Genomic DNA, 19,772 nt, shown 5'->3' on the forward strand with positions numbered 1-19,772 from the left:
TGAATGCAGCGCCACCTTGTAGCCATCGGATGTAACTGCAGCTCACAAAATGTTATATCAGAGAGCAAGTTGAGAGGACTCCAAGAGGCAGATGTCCATGGAAAGAGCCTCTCATGACAGCAGGAAGGTTGGATATTTCAAGATGGCAACATTTCCTGTCCGACGTCCTCACGTCCCGAACGCTCCCAAACGCTCAAAAGCCTCACACCAGGCAAGCCCTCACCGGGTAGATCTCTGGCTCCCAGTTAAAATCAAATCCTGAGCATGCTAGCGCTAGGATCAAAGAGAGAGGAGAGGGTTAGAGAGCTGCTATCTTGGTAAAGGCCTGAAACTGCTAGTTCCCAAGAGGGTCTGCACTTTCAGTTATGACTGACTGTGAGACGAGAAGATGAAGATTTTCTGCACCCAGCATACATTGCAGCATGCTTAGGCAAATGAGGAGCGAGACCCACCAATCCCTCGCCACTTCGCTGAAAGCTCCTCCTCTGCATAAAGAGAACACTTTTACAAGGGAGCAGAGTGGCGCAGCGGAAGCGTGCTGGGCCCATAACCCAGAGGTCGATGGATCGAAACCATCCTCTGCTATAATATTTCTTGTTTTTTCTTCTGAGAACCAATCTGTCATTTCCATGCTACAAGCAAGGAAAAGCGCAGGCTTGTGCTAGCTATGTGAGAAAAGAATTCTCAACTATCTGTCTCTGCTGAAACACAACAGAGTGATCGCCAAAGGATCAACCCCATACTTTGAAAGTAAAGATACCCAATTATAAGCATAAATGACTGGTGGGACCGTCACACGTTTTTCTGGGCATGCTTTGAATGTCATTCTTGCCTTTTCGTTCTGCTCTTATCATTCTCCTGGGCATTTCATGGAAGGCACTCTCTTTCTCTTCGCTGCTTTGCTTCCAATGCTGCCTAAATATGTTCATTTCCACTATTTGTACTACTGCTTTCCATTTCTTCTCTTCTGAAAAGATTTGGCCTTGGTTTCAATCCCCAGTTCCTTACCCTCTACAAGAAACTTTCTACTGCTTTTCATGTTGGTATCTAAACCAAATGCACCATTGAAACTGGTGCAAGATAGTCATTGAACTCGGGGTTGTAATCTTTAGAACCGAGAGCACCCACATCATAGGGCGTTGGTGGTATAGTGGTGAGCATGGCTGCTTCCCAAGCAGTTGACCAGGGTTCGATTCCCGGCCAATGCAGTGCAAATTTTTATATGTTCTCCAAGCAGGATTTTTTTTTAATGCAACATGTCACAAAACGGAAATATCATGAACAGATTAATCAGACGTTAAATTTAAAAAAAATGAAATACTTAGGCAGGCATCTCGATCGCCCCATCTGCTACATTCATTGTGCTATTAGATGCTATTTTCCAAAAAGCAGAGTCACCACTCACATGTGCTGGTAATAAATATGTTGCGGGCGGTAGACAATGAAAGGGCTGAACCCCGACTAGACATTCTAACTGTAGCATCTCTATATTAAAAAGCATTTCTAGGCAATATCTAGCATGTGAATAAAAGTAGGCAAGATCCACCGATGAATCTGGCAAAAGTCCCCAACGATTTTGTGCACACTTGTTCTCTCACCTGAATGCAGCGCCACCTTGTAGCCATCGGATGTAACTGCAGCTCACAAAATGTTATATCAGAGAGCAAGTTGAGAGGACTCCAAGAGGCAGATGTCCATGGAAAGAGCCTCTCATGACAGCAGGAAGGTTGGATATTTCAAGATGGCAACATTTCCTGTCCGACGTCCTCACGTCCCGAACGCTCCCAAACGCTCAAAAGCCTCACACCAGGCAAGCCCTCACCGGGTAGATCTCTGGCTCCCAGTTAAAATCAAATCCTGAGCATGCTAGCGCTAGGATCAAAGAGAGAGGAGAGGGTTAGAGAGCTGCTATCTTGGTAAAGGCCTGAAACTGCTAGTTCCCAAGAGGGTCTGCACTTTCAGTTATGACTGACTGTGAGACGAGAAGATGAAGATTTTCTGCACCCAGCATACATTGCAGCATGCTTAGGCAAATGAGGAGCGAGACCCACCAATCCCTCGCCACTTCGCTGAAAGCTCCTCCTCTGCATAAAGAGAACACTTTTACAAGGGAGCAGAGTGGCGCAGCGGAAGCGTGCTGGGCCCATAACCCAGAGGTCGATGGATCGAAACCATCCTCTGCTATAATATTTCTTGTTTTTTCTTCTGAGGACCAATCTGTCATTTCCACGCTACCAGCAAGGAAAAGCGCAGGCTTGTGCTAGCTATGTGAGAAAAGACTTCTCAACTATCTGTCTCTGCTGAAATACAAGAGAGTGATCGCCAAAGGATCAACCCCATACTTTGAAAGTAAAGATACCCAATTATAAGCATAAATGACTGGTGGGACCGTCACACGTTTTTCTGGGCATGCTTTGAATGTCATTCTTGCCTTTTCATTCTGCTCTTATCATTCTCCTGGGCATTTCATGGAAGGCACTCTCTTTCTCTTCGCTGCTTTGCTTCCAATGCTGCCTAAATATGTTCATTTCCACTATTTGTACTACTGCTTTCCATTTCTACTCTTCTGCACAGATTTGGCCTTGGTTTCAATCCCCAGTTTCTTACCCTCTACAAGAAACTTTCTACTGCTTTTCATGTTGGTATCTAAACCAAATGCACCATTGAAACTGGTGCAAGATAGTCATTGAACTCGGGGTTGTAATCTTTAGAACCGAGAGCACCCACATCATAGGGCGTTGGTGGTATAGTGGTGAGCATAGCTGCTTCCCAAGCAGTTGACCCGGGTTCGATTCCCGGCCAATGCAGTGCAAATTTTTACATGTTCTCCAAGCAGGATTTGTTTTAATGCAACATGTCACAAAACGGAAATATCATGAACAGATTAATCAGACGTTAAATTAAAAAAAAAATGAAATACTTAGGCAGGCATCTCGATCGCCCCATCTGCTACATTCATTGTCCTATTAGATGCTATTTTCCAAAAAGCAGAGTCACCACTCACATGTGCTGGTAATAAATATGTTGCGGGCGGTAGACAATGAAAGGGCTGAACCCCGACCAGACATTCTAACTCTAGCATCTCTATATTAAAAAGCATTTCTAGGCAATATCTAGCATGTGAATAAAAGTAGGCAAGATCCACCGATGAATCTGGCAAAAGTCCCCAACGATTTTCTGCACACTTGTTCTCTCACCTGAATGCAGCGCCACCTTGTAGCCATCGGATGTAACTGCAGCTCACAAAATGTTATATCAGAGAGCAAGTTGAGAGGACTCCAAGAGGCAGATGTCCATGGAAAGAGCCTCTCACGACAGCAGGAAGGTTGGATATTTCAAGATGGCAACATTTCCTGTCCAATGTCCTCCCGTCCCGAACGCTCCCAAACGCTCAAAAGCCTCACACCGGGCAAGCCCTCACCGGGTAGATCTCCGGCTCCTAGTTAAAATCAAATCCTGAGCATGCTAGCGCTAGGATCAAAGAGAGAGGAGAGGGTTAGAGAGCTGCTATCTTGGTAAAGGCCTGAAACTGCTAGTTCCCAAGAGGGTCTGCACTTTCAGTTATGACTGACTGTGAGACGAGAAGATGAAGATTTTCTGCACCCAGCATACATTGCAGCATGCTTAGGCAAATGAGGAGCGAGACCCACCAATCCCTCGCCACTTCGCTGAAAGCTCCTCCTCTGCATAAAGAGAACACTTTTACAAGGGAGCAGAGTGGCGCAGCGGAAGCGTGCTGGGCCCATAACCCAGAGGTCGATGGATCGAAACCATCCTCTGCTATAATATTTCTTGTTTTCTCTTCTGAGAACCAATCTGTCATTTCCACGCTACCAGCAAGGAAAAGCGCAGGCTTGTGCTAGCTATGTGAGAAAAGACTTCTCAACTATCTGTCTCTGCTGAAATACAAGAGAGTGATCGCCAAAGGATCAACCCCATACTTTGAAAGTAAAGATACCCAATTATAAGCATAAATGACTGGTGGGACCGTCACACGTTTTTCTGGGCATGCTTTGAATGTCACTCTTGCCTTTTCGTTCTGCTCTTATCATTCTCCTGGGCATTTCATGGAAGGCACTCTCTTTCTCTTCGCTGCTTTGCTTCCAATGCTGCCTAAATATGTTCATTTCCACTATTTGTACTACTGCTTTCCATTTCTTCTCTTCTGCACAGATTTGGCCTTGGTTTCAATCCCCAGTTCCTTACCCTCTACAAGAAACTTTCTACTGCTTTTCATGTTGGTATCTAAACCAAATGCACCATTGAAACTGGTGCAAGATAGACATTGAACTCGGGGTTGTAATCTTTAGAACCGAGAGCAACCACATCATAGGGCGTTGGTGGTATAGTGGTGAGCATAGCTGCTTCCCAAGCAGTTGACGCGGGTTCGATTCCCGGCCAATGCAGTGCAAATTTTTATATGTTCTCCAAGCAGGATTTGTTTTAATGCAACATGTCACAAAACGGAAATATCATGAACAGATTAATCAGACGTTAAATTAAAAAAAAAAATGAAATACTTAGGCAGGCATCTCGATCGCCCCATCTGCTACATTCATTGTCCTATTAGATGCTATTTTCCAAAAAGCAGAGTCACCACTCACATGTGCTGGTAATAAATATGTTGCGGGCGGTAGACAATGAAAGGGCTGAACCCCGACTAGACATTCTAACTGTAGCATCTCTATATTAAAAAGCATTTCTAGGCAATATCTAGCATGTGAATAAAAGTAGGCAAGATCCACCGATGAATCTGGCAAAAGTCCCCAACGATTTTGTGCACACTTGTTCTCTCACCTGAATGCAGCGCCACCTTGTAGCCATCGGATGTAACTGCAGCTCACAAAATGTTATATCAGAGAGCAAGTTGAGAGGACTCCAAGAGGCAGATGTCCATGGAAAGAGCCTCTCACGACAGCAGGAAGGTTGGATATTTCAAGATGGCAACATTTCCTGTCCGACGTCCTCACGTCCCGAACGCTCCCAAACGCTCAAAAGCCTCACACCAGGCAAGCCCTCACCGGGTAGATCTCTGGCTCCCAGTTAAAATCAAATCCTGAGCATGCTAGCGCTAGGATCAAAGAGAGAGGAGAGGGTTAGAGAGCTGCTATCTTGGTAAAGGCCTGAAACTGCTAGTTCCCAAGAGGGTCTGCACTTTCAGTTATGACTGACTGTGAGACGAGAAGATGAAGATTTTCTGCACCCAGCATACATTGCAGCATGCTTAGGCAAATGAGGAGCGAGACCCACCAATCCCTCGCCACTTCGCTGAAAGCTCCTCCTCTGCATAAAGAGAACACTTTTACAAGGGAGCAGAGTGGCGCAGCGGAAGCGTGCTGGGCCCATAACCCAGAGGTCGATGGATCGAAACCATCCTCTGCTATAATATTTCTTGTTTTTTCTTCTGAGAACCAATCTGTCATTTCCATGCTACAAGCAAGGAAAAGCGCAGGCTTGTGCTAGCTATGTGAGAAAAGACTTCTCAACTATCTGTCTCTGCTGAAACACAACAGAGTGATCGCCAAAGGATCAACCCCATACTTTGAAAGTAAAGATACCCAATTATAAGCATAAATGACTGGTGGGACCGTCACACGTTTTTCTGGGCATGCTTTGAATGTCATTCTTGCCTTTTCGTTCTGCTCTTATCATTCTCCTGGGCATTTCATGGAAGGCACTCTCTTTCTCTTCGCTGCTTTGCTTCCAATGCTGCCTAAATATGTTCATTTCCACTATTTGTACTACTGCTTTCCATTTCTTCTCTTCTGAAAAGATTTGGCCTTGGTTTCAATCCCCAGTTCCTTACCCTCTACAAGAAACTTTCTACTGCTTTTCATGTTGGTATCTAAACCAAATGCACCATTGAAACTGGTGCAAGATAGTCATTGAACTCGGGGTTGTAATCTTTAGAACCGAGAGCACCCACATCATAGGGCGTTGGTGGTATAGTGGTGAGCATGGCTGCTTCCCAAGCAGTTGACCCGGGTTCGATTCCCGGCCAATGCAGTGCAAATTTTTATATGTTCTCCAAGCAGGATTTTTTTTTAATGCAACATGTCACAAAACGGAAATATCATGAACAGATTAATCAGACGTTAAATTTAAAAAAAATGAAATACTTAGGCAGGCATCTCGATCGCCCCATCTGCTACATTCATTGTGCTATTAGATGCTATTTTCCAAAAAGCAGAGTCACCACTCACATGTGCTGGTAATAAATATGTTGCGGGCGGTAGACAATGAAAGGGCTGAACCCCGACTAGACATTCTAACTGTAGCATCTCTATATTAAAAAGCATTTCTAGGCAATATCTAGCATGTGAATAAAAGTAGGCAAGATCCACCGATGAATCTGGCAAAAGTCCCCAACGATTTTGTGCACACTTGTTCTCTCACCTGAATGCAGCGCCACCTTGTAGCCATCGGATGTAACTGCAGCTCACAAAATGTTATATCAGAGAGCAAGTTGAGAGGACTCCAAGAGGCAGATGTCCATGGAAAGAGCCTCTCATGACAGCAGGAAGGTTGGATATTTCAAGATGGCAACATTTCCTGTCCAACATCCTCACGTCCCGAACGCTCCCAAACGCTCAAAAGCCTCGCCCTCACCGGGTAGATCTCTGGCTCCCAGTTAAAATCAAATCCTGAGCATGCTAGCGCTAGGATCAAAGAGAGAGGAGAGGGTTAGAGAGCTGCTATCTTGGTAAAGGCCTGAAACTGCTAGTTCCCAAGAGGGTCTGCACTTTCAGTTATGACTGACTGTGAGACGAGAAGATGAAGATTTTCTGCACCCAGCATACATTGCAGCATGCTTAGGCAAATGAGGAGCGAGACCCACCAATCCCTCGCTACTTCGCTGAAAGCTCCTCCTCTGCATAAAGAGAACACTTTTACAAGGGAGCAGAGTGGCGCAGCGGAAGCGTGCTGGGCCCATAACCCAGAGGTCGATGGATCGAAACCATCCTCTGCTATAATATTTCTTGTTTTTTCTTCTGAGGACCAATCTGTCATTTCCACGCTACCAGCAAGGAAAAGCGCAGGCTTGTGCTAGCTATGTGAGAAAAGACTTCTCAACTATCTGTCTCTGCTGAAATACAAGAGAGTGATCGCCAAAGGATCAACCCCATACTTTGAAAGTAAAGATACCCAATTATAAGCATAAATGACTGGTGGGACCGTCACACGTTTTTCTGGGCATGCTTTGAATGTCATTCTTGCCTTTTCATTCTGCTCTTATCATTCTCCTGGGCATTTCATGGAAGGCACTCTCTTTCTCTTCGCTGCTTTGCTTCCAATGCTGCCTAAATATGTTCATTTCCACTATTTGTACTACTGCTTTCCATTTCTACTCTTCTGCACAGATTTGGCCTTGGTTTCAATCCCCAGTTTCTTACCCTCTACAAGAAACTTTCTACTGCTTTTCATGTTGGTATCTAAACCAAATGCACCATTGAAACTGGTGCAAGATAGTCATTGAACTCGGGGTTGTAATCTTTAGAACCGAGAGCACCCACATCATAGGGCGTTGGTGGTATAGTGGTGAGCATAGCTGCTTCCCAAGCAGTTGACCCGGGTTCGATTCCCGGCCAATGCAGTGCAAATTTTTACATGTTCTCCAAGCAGGATTTGTTTTAATGCAACATGTCACAAAACGGAAATATCATGAACAGATTAATCAGACGTTAAATTAAAAAAAAAATGAAATACTTAGGCAGGCATCTCGATCGCCCCATCTGCTACATTCATTGTCCTATTAGATGCTATTTTCCAAAAAGCAGAGTCACCACTCACATGTGCTGGTAATAAATATGTTGCGGGCGGTAGACAATGAAAGGGCTGAACCCCGACCAGACATTCTAACTCTAGCATCTCTATATTAAAAAGCATTTCTAGGCAATATCTAGCATGTGAATAAAAGTAGGCAAGATCCACCGATGAATCTGGCAAAAGTCCCCAACGATTTTCTGCACACTTGTTCTCTCACCTGAATGCAGCGCCACCTTGTAGCCATCGGATGTAACTGCAGCTCACAAAATGTTATATCAGAGAGCAAGTTGAGAGGACTCCAAGAGGCAGATGTCCATGGAAAGAGCCTCTCACGACAGCAGGAAGGTTGGATATTTCAAGATGGCAACATTTCCTGTCCAATGTCCTCCCGTCCCGAACGCTCCCAAACGCTCAAAAGCCTCACACCGGGCAAGCCCTCACCGGGTAGATCTCCGGCTCCTAGTTAAAATCAAATCCTGAGCATGCTAGCGCTAGGATCAAAGAGAGAGGAGAGGGTTAGAGAGCTGCTATCTTGGTAAAGGCCTGAAACTGCTAGTTCCCAAGAGGGTCTGCACTTTCAGTTATGACTGACTGTGAGACGAGAAGATGAAGATTTTCTGCACCCAGCATACATTGCAGCATGCTTAGGCAAATGAGGAGCGAGACCCACCAATCCCTCGCCACTTCGCTGAAAGCTCCTCCTCTGCATAAAGAGAACACTTTTACAAGGGAGCAGAGTGGCGCAGCGGAAGCGTGCTGGGCCCATAACCCAGAGGTCGATGGATCGAAACCATCCTCTGCTATAATATTTCTTGTTTTCTCTTCTGAGAACCAATCTGTCATTTCCACGCTACCAGCAAGGAAAAGCGCAGGCTTGTGCTAGCTATGTGAGAAAAGACTTCTCAACTATCTGTCTCTGCTGAAATACAAGAGAGTGATCGCCAAAGGATCAACCCCATACTTTGAAAGTAAAGATACCCAATTATAAGCATAAATGACTGGTGGGACCGTCACACGTTTTTCTGGGCATGCTTTGAATGTCACTCTTGCCTTTTCGTTCTGCTCTTATCATTCTCCTGGGCATTTCATGGAAGGCACTCTCTTTCTCTTCGCTGCTTTGCTTCCAATGCTGCCTAAATATGTTCATTTCCACTATTTGTACTACTGCTTTCCATTTCTTCTCTTCTGCACAGATTTGGCCTTGGTTTCAATCCCCAGTTCCTTACCCTCTACAAGAAACTTTCTACTGCTTTTCATGTTGGTATCTAAACCAAATGCACCATTGAAACTGGTGCAAGATAGACATTGAACTCGGGGTTGTAATCTTTAGAACCGAGAGCAACCACATCATAGGGCGTTGGTGGTATAGTGGTGAGCATAGCTGCTTCCCAAGCAGTTGACGCGGGTTCGATTCCCGGCCAATGCAGTGCAAATTTTTATATGTTCTCCAAGCAGGATTTGTTTTAATGCAACATGTCACAAAACGGAAATATCATGAACAGATTAATCAGACGTTAAATTAAAAAAAAAATGAAATACTTAGGCAGGCATCTCGATCGCCCCATCTGCTACATTCATTGTCCTATTAGATGCTATTTTCCAAAAAGCAGAGTCACCACTCACATGTGCTGGTAATAAATATGTTGCGGGCGGTAGACAATGAAAGGGCTGAACCCCGACTAGACATTCTAACTGTAGCATCTCTATATTAAAAAGCATTTCTAGGCAATATCTAGCATGTGAATAAAAGTAGGCAAGATCCACCGATGAATCTGGCAAAAGTCCCCAACGATTTTGTGCACACTTGTTCTCTCACCTGAATGCAGCGCCACCTTGTAGCCATCGGATGTAACTGCAGCTCACAAAATGTTATATCAGAGAGCAAGTTGAGAGGACTCCAAGAGGCAGATGTCCATGGAAAGAGCCTCTCATGACAGCAGGAAGGTTGGATATTTCAAGATGGCAACATTTCCTGTCCAACGTCCTCACGTCCCGAACGCTCCCAAACGCTCAAAAGCCTCGCCCTCACCGGGTAGATCTCTGGCTCCCAGTTAAAATCAAATCCTGAGCATGCTAGCGCTAGGATCAAAGAGAGAGGCGAGGGTTAGAGAGCTGCTATCTTGGTAAAGGCCTGAAACTGCTAGTTCCCAAGAGGGTCTGCACTTTCAGTTATGACTGACTGTGAGACGAGAAGATGAAGATTTTCTGCACCCAGCATACATTGCAGCATGCTTAGGCAAATGAGGAGCGAGACCCACCAATCCCTCGCCACTTCGCTGAAAGCTCCTCCTGTGCATAAAGAGAACACTTTTACAAGGGAGCAGAGTGGCGCAGCGGAAGCGTGCTGGGCCCATAACCCAGAAGTCGATGGATCGAAACCATCCTCTGCTATAATATTTCTTGTTTTTTCTTCTGAGAACCAATCTGTCATTTCCACGCTACCAGCAAGGAAAAGCGCAGGCTTGTGCTAGCTATGTGAGAAAAGACTTCTCAACTATCTGTCTCTGCTGAAATACAAGAGAGTGATCGCCAAAGGATCAACCCCATACTTTGAAAGTAAAGATAACCAATTATAAGCATAAATGACTGGTGGGACCGTCACACGTTTTTCTGGGCATGCTTTGAATGTCATTCTTGCCTTTTCGTTCTGCTCTTATCATTCTCCTGGGCATTTCATGGAAGGCACTCTCTTTCTCTTCGCTGCTTTGCTTCCAATGCTGCCTAAATATGTTCATTTCCACTATTTGTACTACTGCTTTCCATTTCTTCTCTTCTGCACAGATTTGGCCTTGGTTTCAATCCCCAGTTCCTTACCCTCTACAAGAAACTTTCTACTGCTTTTCATGTTGGTATCTAAACCAAATGCACCATTGAAACTGGTGCAAGATAGTCATTGAACTCGGGGTTGTAATCTTTAGAACCGAGAGCAAACACATCATAGGGCGTTGGTGGTATAGTGGTGAGCATAGCTGCTTCCCAAGCAGTTGACCCGGGTTCGATTCCCGGCCAATGCAGTGCAAATTTTTATATGTTCTCCAAGCAGGATTTGTTTTAATGCAACATGTCACAAAACGGAAATATCATGAACAGATTAATCAGACGTTAAATTAAAAAAAAAATGAAATACTTAGGCAGGCATCTCGATCGCCCTATCTGCTACATTCATTGTCCTATTAGATGCTATTTTCCAAAAAGCAGAGTCACCACTCACATGTGCTGGTAATAAATATGTTGCGGGCGGTAGACAATGAAAGGGCTGAACCCCGACCAGACATTCTAACTCTAGCATCTCTATATTAAAAAGCATTTCTAGGCAATATCTAGCATGTGAATAAAAGTAGGCAAGATTCACCGATGAATCTGGCAAAAGTCCCCAACGATTTTGTGCACACTTGTTCTCTCACCTGAATGCAGCGCCACCTTGTAGCCATCGGATGTAACTGCAGCTCACAAAATGTTATATCAGAGAGCAAGTTGAGAGGACTCCAAGAGGCAGATGTCCATGGAAAGAGCCTCTCACGACAGCAGGAAGGTTGGATATTTCAAGATGGCAACATTTCCTGTCCAACGTCCTCACGTCCCGAACGCTCCCAAACGCTCAAAAGCCTCACACCAGGCAAGCCCTCACCGGGTATATATCTGGCTCCCAGTTAAAATCAAATCCTGAGCATGCTAGCGCTAGGATCAAAGAGAGAGGAGAGGGTTAGAGAGCTGCTATCTTGGTAAAGGCCTGAAACTGCTAGTTCCCAAGAGGGTCTGCACTTTCAGTTATGACTGACAGTGAGACGAGGAGATAAAGATTTTCTGCACCCAGCATACATTGCAGCATGCTTAGGCAAATGAGGAGCGAGACCCACCAATCCCTCGCCACTTCGCTGAAAGGTCCTCCTCTGCATAAAGAGAGCACTTTTACAAGGGAGCAGAGTGGTGCAGCGGAAGCGTGCTGGGCCCATAACCCAGAGGTCGATGGATCGAAACCATCCTCTGCTATAATATTTCTTGTTTTTTCTTCTGAGAACCAACCTGTCATTTCCACGCTACCAGCAAGGAAAAGCGCAGGCTTGTGCTAGCTATGTGAGAAAAGACTTCTCAACTATCTGTCTCTGCTGAAATACAAGAGAGTGATCGCCAAAGGATCAACCCCATACTTTGAAAGTAAAGATACCCAATTATAAGCATAAATGACTGGTGGGACCGTCACACGTTTTTCTGGGCATGCTTTGAATGTCATTCTTGCCTTTTCGTTCTGCTCTTATCATTCTCCTGGGCATTTCATGGAAGGCACTCTCTTTCTCTTCGCTGCTTTGCTTCCAATGCTGCCTAAATATGTTCATTTCCACTATTTGTACTACTGCTTTCCATTTCTTCTCTTCTGCACAGATTTGGCCTTGGTTTCAATCCCCAGTTCCTTACCCTCTACAAGAAACTTTCTACTGCTTTTCATGTTGGTATCTAAACCAAATGCACCATTGAAACTGGTGCAAGATAGTCATTGAACTCGAGGTTGTAATCTTTAGAACCGAGAGCAACCACATCATAGGGCGTTGGTGGTATAGTGGTGAGCATAGCTGCTGCCCAAGCAGTTGACCCGGGTTCGATTCCCGGCCAATGCAGTGCAAATTTTTATATGTTCTCCAAGCAGGATTTGTTTTAATGCAACATGTCACAAAACGGAAATATCATGAACAGATTAATCAGACGTTAAATTAAAAAAAAAATGAAATACTTAGGCAGGCATCTCGATCGCCCCATCTGCTACATTCATAGTCCTATTAGATGCTATTTTCCAAAAAGCAGAGTCACCACTCACATGTGCTGGTAATAAATATGTTGCGGGCGGTAGACAATGAAAGGGCTGAACCCCGACCAGACATTCTAACTCTAGCATCTCTATATTAAAAAGCATTTCTAGGCAATATCTAGCATGTGAATAAAAGTAGGCAAGATCCACCGATGAATCTGGCAAAAGTCCCCAACGATTTTGTGCACACTTGTTCTCTCACCTGAATGCAGCGCCACCTTGTAGCCATCGGATGTAACTGCAGCTCACAAAATGTTATATCAGAGAGCAAGTTGAGAGGACTCCAAGAGGCAGATGTCCATGGAAAGAGCCTCTCACGACAGGAGGAAGGTTGGATATTTCAAGATGGCAACATTTCCTGTCCAACGTCCTCACGTCCCGAACGCTCCCAAACGCTCAAAAGCCTCACACCGGGCAAGCCCTCACCGGGTAGATCTCTGGCTCCCAGTTAAAATCAAATCCTGAGCATGCTAGCGCTAGGATCAAAGAGAGAGGAGAGGGTTAGAGAGCTGCTATCTTGGTAAAGGCCTGAAACTGCTAGTTCCCAAGAGGGTCTGCACTTTCAGTTATGACTGACTGTGAGACGAGAAGATGAAGATTTTCTGCACCCAGCATACATTGCAGCATGCTTAGGCAAATGAGGAGCGAGACCCACCAATCCCTCGCCACTTCGCTGAAAGCTCCTCCTCTGCATAAAGAGAACACATTTACAAGGGAGCAGAGTGGCGCAGCGGAAGCGTGCTGGGCCCATAACCCAGAGGTCGATGGATCGAAACCATCCTCTGCTATAATATTTCTTGTTTTTTCTTCTGAGGACCAATCTGTCATTTCCACGCTACCAGCAAGGAAAAGCGCAGGCTTGTGCTAGCTATGTGAGAAAAGACTTCTCAACTATCTGTCTCTGCTGAAATACAAGAGAGTGATCGCCAAAGGATCAACCCCATACTTTGAAAGTAAAGATACCCAATTATAAGCATAAATGACTGGTGGGACCGTCACACGTTTTTCTGGGCATGCTTTGAATGTCATTCTTGCCTTTTCGTTCTGCTCTTATCATTCTCCTGGGCATTTCATGGAAGGCACTCTCTTTCTCTTCGCTGCTTTGCTTCCAATGCTGCCTAAATATGTTCATTTCCACTATTTGTACTACTGTTTTCCATTTCTTCTCTTCTGCACAGATTTGGCCTTGGTTTCAATCCCCAGTTCCTTACCCTCTACAAGAAACTTTCTACTGCTTTTCATGTTGGTATCTAAACCAAATGCACCATTGAAACTGGTGCAAGATAGTCATTGAACTCGAGGTTGTAATCTTTAGAACCGAGAGCACCCACATCATAGGGCGTTGGTGGTATAGTGGTGAGCATAGCTGCTTCCCAAGCAGTTGACCCGGGTTCGATTCCCGGCCAATGCAGTGCAAATTTTTATATGTTCTCCAAGCAGGATTTGTTTTAATGCAACATGTCACAAAACGGAAATATCATGAACAGATTAATCAGACGTTAAATTAAAAAAAAAATGAAATACTTAGGCAGGCATCTCGATCGCCCCATCTGCTACATTAATTGTCCTATTAGATGCTATTTTCCAAAAAGCAGAGTCACCACTCATATGTGCTGGTAATAAATATGTTGCGGGCGGTAGACAATGAAAGGGCTGAACCCCGACCAGACATTCTAACTCTAGCATCTCAATATTAAAAAGCATTTCTAGGCAATATCTAGCATGTGAATAAAAGTAGGCAAGATCCACCGATGAATCTGGCAAAAGTCCCCAACGATTTTGTGCACACTTGTTCTCTCACCTGAATGCAGCGCCACCTTGTAGCCATCGGATGTAACTGCAGCTCACAAAATGTTATATCAGAGAGCAAGTTGAGAGGACTCCAAGAGGCAGATGTCCATGGAAAGAGCCTCTCACGAAAGCAGGAAGGTTGGATATTTCAAGATGGCAACATTTCCTGTCCAATGTCCTCACGTCCCGAACGCTCCCAAACGCTCAAAAGCCTCACACCGGGCAAGTCCTCAGCGGGTAGATCTCTGGCTCCCAGTTAAAATCAAATCCTGAGCATGCTAGCGCTAGGATCAAAGAGAGAGGAGAGGGTTAGAGAGCTGCTATCTTGGTAAAGGCCTGAAACTGCTAGTTCCCAAGAGGGTCTGCACTTTCAGTTATGACTGACTGTGAGACGAGAAGATGAAGATTTTCTGCACCCAGCATACATTGCAGCATGCTTAGGCAAATGAGGAGCGAGACCCACCAATCCCTCGCCACTTCGCTGAAAGCTCCTCCTCTGCATAAAGAGAACACTTTTACAAGGGAGCAGAGTGGCGCAGCGGAAGCCTGCTGGGCCCATAACCCAGAGGTCGATGGATCGAAACCATCCTCTGCTATAATATTTCTTGTTTTTTCTTCTGAGGACCAATCTGTCATTTCCACGCTACCAGCAAGGAAAAGCGCAGGCTTGTGCTAGCTATGTGAGAAAAGACTTCTCAACTATCTGTCTCTGCTGAAATACAAGAGAGTGATCGCCAAAGGATCAACCCCATACTTTGAAAGTAAAGATACCCAATTATAAGCATAAATGACTGGTGGGACCGTCACACCTTTTTCTGGGCATGCTTTGAATGTCATTCTTGCCTTTTCGTTCTGCTCTTATCATTCTCCTGGGCATTTCATGGAAGGCACTCTCTTTCTCTTCGCTGCTTTGCTTCCAAGGCTGCCTAAATATGTTCATTTCCACTATTTGTACTACTGCTTTCCATTTCTTCTCTTCTGCACAGATTTGGCCTTGGTTTCAATACCCAGTTCCTTACCCTCTACAAGAAACTTTCTACTGCTTTTCATGTTGGTATCTAAACCAAATGCACCATTGAAACTGGTGCAAGATAGTCATTGAACTCGGGGTTGTAATCTTTAGAACCGAGAGCAACCACATCATAGGGCGTTGGTGGTATAGTGGTGAGCATAGCTGCTTCCCAAGCAGTTGACCCGGGTTCGATTCCCGGCCAATGCAGTGCAAATTTTTATATGTTCTCCAAGCAGGATTTGTTTTAATGCAACATGTCACAAAACGGAAATATCATGAACAGATTAATCAGACGTTAAATTAAAAAAAAAATGAAATACTTAGGCAGGCATCTCGATCGCCCCATCTGCTACATTCATTGTCCTATTAGAAGCTATTTTCCAAAAAGCAGAGTCACCACTCACATGTGCTGGTAATAAATATGTTGCGGGCGGTAGACAATGAAAGGGCTGAACCCCGACTAGACATTCTAACTGTAGCATCTCTATATTAAAAAGCATTTCTAGGCAATATCTAGCATGTGAATAAAAGTAGGCAAGATCCACCGATGAATCTGGCAAAAGTCCCCAACGATTTTGTGCACACTTGTTCTCTCACCTGAATGCAGCGCCACCTTGTAGCCATCGGATGTAACTGCAGCTCACAAAATGTTATATCAGAGAGCAAGTTGAGAGGACTCCAAGAGGCAGATGTCCATGGAAAGAGCCTCTCATGACAGCAGGAAGGTTGGATATTTCAAGATGGCAACATTTCCTGTCCAACGTCCTCACGTCCCGAACGCTCCCAAACGCTCAAAAGCCTCGCCCTCACCGGGTAGATCTCTGGCTCCCAGTTAAAATCAAATCCTGAGCATGCTAGCGCTAGGATCAAAGAGAGAGGCGAGGGTTAGAGAGCTGCTATCTTGGTAAAGGCCTGAAACTGCTAGTTCCCAAGAGGGTCTGCACTTTCAGTTATGACTGACTGTGAGACGAGAAGATGAAGATTTTCTGCACCCAGCATACATTGCAGCATGCTTAGGCAAATGAGGAGCGAGACCCACCAATCCCTCGCCACTTCGCTGAAAGCTCCTCCTGTGCATAAAGAGAACACTTTTACAAGGGAGCAGAGTGGCGCAGCGGAAGCGTGCTGGGCCCATAACCCAGAAGTCGATGGATCGAAACCATCCTCTGCTATAATATTTCTTGTTTTTTCTTCTGAGAACCAATCTGTCATTTCCACGCTACCAGCAAGGAAAAGCGCAGGCTTGTGCTAGCTATGTGAGAAAAGACTTCTCAACTATCTGTCTCTGCTGAAATACAAGAGAGTGATCGCCAAAGGATCAACCCCATACTTTGAAAGTAAAGATAACCAATTATAAGCATAAATGACTGGTGGGACCGTCACACGTTTTTCTGGGCATGCTTTGAATGTCATTCTTGCCTTTTCGTTCTGCTCTTATCATTCTCCTGGGCATTTCATGGAAGGCACTCTCTTTCTCTTCGCTGCTTTGCTTCCAATGCTGCCTAAATATGTTCATTTCCACTATTTGTACTACTGCTTTCCATTTCTTCTCTTCTGCACAGATTTGGCCTTGGTTTCAATCCCCAGTTCCTTACCCTCTACAAGAAACTTTCTACTGCTTTTCATGTTGGTATCTAAACCAAATGCACCATTGAAACTGGTGCAAGATAGTCATTGAACTCGGGGTTGTAATCTTTAGAACCGAGAGCAAACACATCATAGGGCGTTGGTGGTATAGTGGTGAGCATAGCTGCTTCCCAAGCAGTTGACCCGGGTTCGATTCCCGGCCAATGCAGTGCAAATTTTTATATGTTCTCCAAGCAGGATTTGTTTTAATGCAACATGTCACAAAACGGAAATATCATGAACAGATTAATCAGACGTTAAATTAAAAAAAAAATGAAATACTTAGGCAGGCATCTCGATCGCCCCATCTGCTACATTCATTGTCCTATTAGATGCTATTTTCCAAAAAGCAGAGTCACCACTCACATGTGCTGGTAATAAATATGTTGCGGGCGGTAGACAATGAAAGGGCTGAACCCCGACCAGACATTCTAACTCTAGCATCTCTATATTAAAAAGCATTTCTAGGCAATATCTAGCATGTGAATAAAAGTAGGCAAGATTCACCGATGAATCTGGCAAAAGTCCCCAACGATTTTGTGCACACTTGTTCTCTCACCTGAATGCAGCGCCACCTTGTAGCCATCGGATGTAACTGCAGCTCACAAAATGTTATATCAGAGAGCAAGTTGAGAGGACTCCAAGAGGCAGATGTCCATGGAAAGAGCCTCTCACGACAGCAGGAAGGTTGGATATTTCAAGATGGCAACATTTCCTGTCCAACGTCCTCACGTCCCGAACGCTCCCAAACGCTCAAAAGCCTCACACCAGGCAAGCCCTCACCGGGTATATATCTGGCTCCCAGTTAAAATCAAATCCTGAGCATGCTAGCGCTAGGATCAAAGAGAGAGGAGAGGGTTAGAGAGCTGCTATCTTGGTAAAGGCCTGAAACTGCTAGTTCCCAAGAGGGTCTGCACTTTCAGTTATGACTGACAGTGAGACGAGGAGATAAAGATTTTCTGCACCCAGCATACATTGCAGCATGCTTAGGCAAATGAGGAGCGAGACCCACCAATCCCTCGCCACTTCGCTGAAAGGTCCTCCTCTGCATAAAGAGAGCACTTTTACAAGGGAGCAGAGTGGTGCAGCGGAAGCGTGCTGGGCCCATAACCCAGAGGTCGATGGATCGAAACCATCCTCTGCTATAATATTTCTTGTTTTTTCTTCTGAGAACCAACCTGTCATTTCCACGCTACCAGCAAGGAAAAGCGCAGGCTTGTGCTAGCTATGTGAGAAAAGACTTCTCAACTATCTGTCTCTGCTGAAATACAAGAGAGTGATCGCCAAAGGATCAACCCCATACTTTGAAAGTAAAGATACCCAATTATAAGCATAAATGACTGGTGGGACCGTCACACGTTTTTCTGGGCATGCTTTGAATGTCATTCTTGCCTTTTCGTTCTGCTCTTATCATTCTCCTGGGCATTTCATGGAAGGCACTCTCTTTCTCTTCGCTGCTTTGCTTCCAATGCTGCCTAAATATGTTCATTTCCACTATTTGTACTACTGCTTTCCATTTCTTCTCTTCTGCACAGATTTGGCCTTGGTTTCAATCCCCAGTTCCTTACCCTCTACAAGAAACTTTCTACTGCTTTTCATGTTGGTATCTAAACCAAATGCACCATTGAAACTGGTGCAAGATAGTCATTGAACTCGAGGTTGTAATCTTTAGAACCGAGAGCAACCACATCATAGGGCGTTGGTGGTATAGTGGTGAGCATAGCTGCTGCCCAAGCAGTTGACCCGGGTTCGATTCCCGGCCAATGCAGTGCAAATTTTTATATGTTCTCCAAGCAGGATTTGTTTTAATGCAACATGTCACAAAACGGAAATATCATGAACAGATTAATCAGACGTTAAATTAAAAAAAAAATGAAATACTTAGGCAGGCATCTCGATCGCCCCATCTGCTACATTCATAGTCCTATTAGATGCTATTTTCCAAAAAGCAGAGTCACCACTCACATGTGCTGGTAATAAATATGTTGCGGGCGGTAGACAATGAAAGGGCTGAACCCCGACCAGACATTCTAACTCTAGCATCTCTATATTAAAAAGCATTTCTAGGCAATATCTAGCATGTGAATAAAAGTAGGCAAGATCCACCGATGAATCTGGCAAAAGTCCCCAACGATTTTGTGCACACTTGTTCTCTCACCTGAATGCAGCGCCACCTTGTAGCCATCGGATGTAACTGCAGCTCACAAAATGTTATATCAGAGAGCAAGTTGAGAGGACTCCAAGAGGCAGATGTCCATGGAAAGAGCCTCTCACGACAGGAGGAAGGTTGGATATTTCAAGATGGCAACATTTCCTGTCCAACGTCCTCACGTCCCGAACGCTCCCAAACGCTCAAAAGCCTCACACCGGGCAAGCCCTCACCGGGTAGATCTCTGGCTCCCAGTTAAAATCAAATCCTGAGCATGCTAGCGCTAGGATCAAAGAGAGAGGAGAGGGTTAGAGAGCTGCTATCTTGGTAAAGGCCTGAAACTGCTAGTTCCCAAGAGGGTCTGCACTTTCAGTTATGACTGACTGTGAGACGAGAAGATGAAGATTTTCTGCACCCAGCATACATTGCAGCATGCTTAGGCAAATGAGGAGCGAGACCCACCAATCCCTCGCCACTTCGCTGAAAGCTCCTCCTCTGCATAAAGAGAACACATTTACAAGGGAGCAGAGTGGCGCAGCGGAAGCGTGCTGGGCCCATAACCCAGAGGTCGATGGATCGAAACCATCCTCTGCTATAATATTTCTTGTTTTTTCTTCTGAGGACCA

General features: G+C 45.0%; 8 non-coding genes across 8 annotated transcripts; all 8 read left to right on the forward strand.

The window, feature by feature from the left end:
• Positions 1-1,136: 1,136 nt before the first annotated feature.
• On the forward strand, positions 1,137-1,208 carry TRNAG-CCC (transfer RNA glycine (anticodon CCC)). The gene has a single exon. It is a non-coding gene; the product is annotated as a tRNA-Gly (tRNA).
• Positions 1,209-2,735: 1,527 nt separating this feature from the next.
• TRNAG-CCC (transfer RNA glycine (anticodon CCC)) lies at positions 2,736-2,807 on the forward strand. Its single transcript has one exon. It is a non-coding gene; the product is annotated as a tRNA-Gly (tRNA).
• A 3,127-nt stretch (positions 2,808-5,934) lies between these two features.
• TRNAG-CCC (transfer RNA glycine (anticodon CCC)) lies at positions 5,935-6,006 on the forward strand. Its single transcript has one exon. It is a non-coding gene; the product is annotated as a tRNA-Gly (tRNA).
• A 1,516-nt stretch (positions 6,007-7,522) lies between these two features.
• Positions 7,523-7,594, forward strand: TRNAG-CCC (transfer RNA glycine (anticodon CCC)). The gene has a single exon. It is a non-coding gene; the product is annotated as a tRNA-Gly (tRNA).
• Positions 7,595-10,709: 3,115 nt separating this feature from the next.
• On the forward strand, positions 10,710-10,781 carry TRNAG-CCC (transfer RNA glycine (anticodon CCC)). The gene has a single exon. It is a non-coding gene; the product is annotated as a tRNA-Gly (tRNA).
• Positions 10,782-13,907: 3,126 nt separating this feature from the next.
• Positions 13,908-13,979, forward strand: TRNAG-CCC (transfer RNA glycine (anticodon CCC)). The gene has a single exon. It is a non-coding gene; the product is annotated as a tRNA-Gly (tRNA).
• A 1,527-nt stretch (positions 13,980-15,506) lies between these two features.
• On the forward strand, positions 15,507-15,578 carry TRNAG-CCC (transfer RNA glycine (anticodon CCC)). The gene has a single exon. It is a non-coding gene; the product is annotated as a tRNA-Gly (tRNA).
• A 1,516-nt stretch (positions 15,579-17,094) lies between these two features.
• On the forward strand, positions 17,095-17,166 carry TRNAG-CCC (transfer RNA glycine (anticodon CCC)). The gene has a single exon. It is a non-coding gene; the product is annotated as a tRNA-Gly (tRNA).
• The last annotated feature ends 2,606 nt before the right edge of the window (positions 17,167-19,772 follow it).

The sequence above is a fragment of the Triturus cristatus genome, chromosome 11, assembly GCF_964204655.1.
Source record: "Triturus cristatus chromosome 11, aTriCri1.1, whole genome shotgun sequence".
NCBI lineage: Eukaryota > Metazoa > Chordata > Amphibia > Caudata > Salamandridae > Triturus > Triturus cristatus.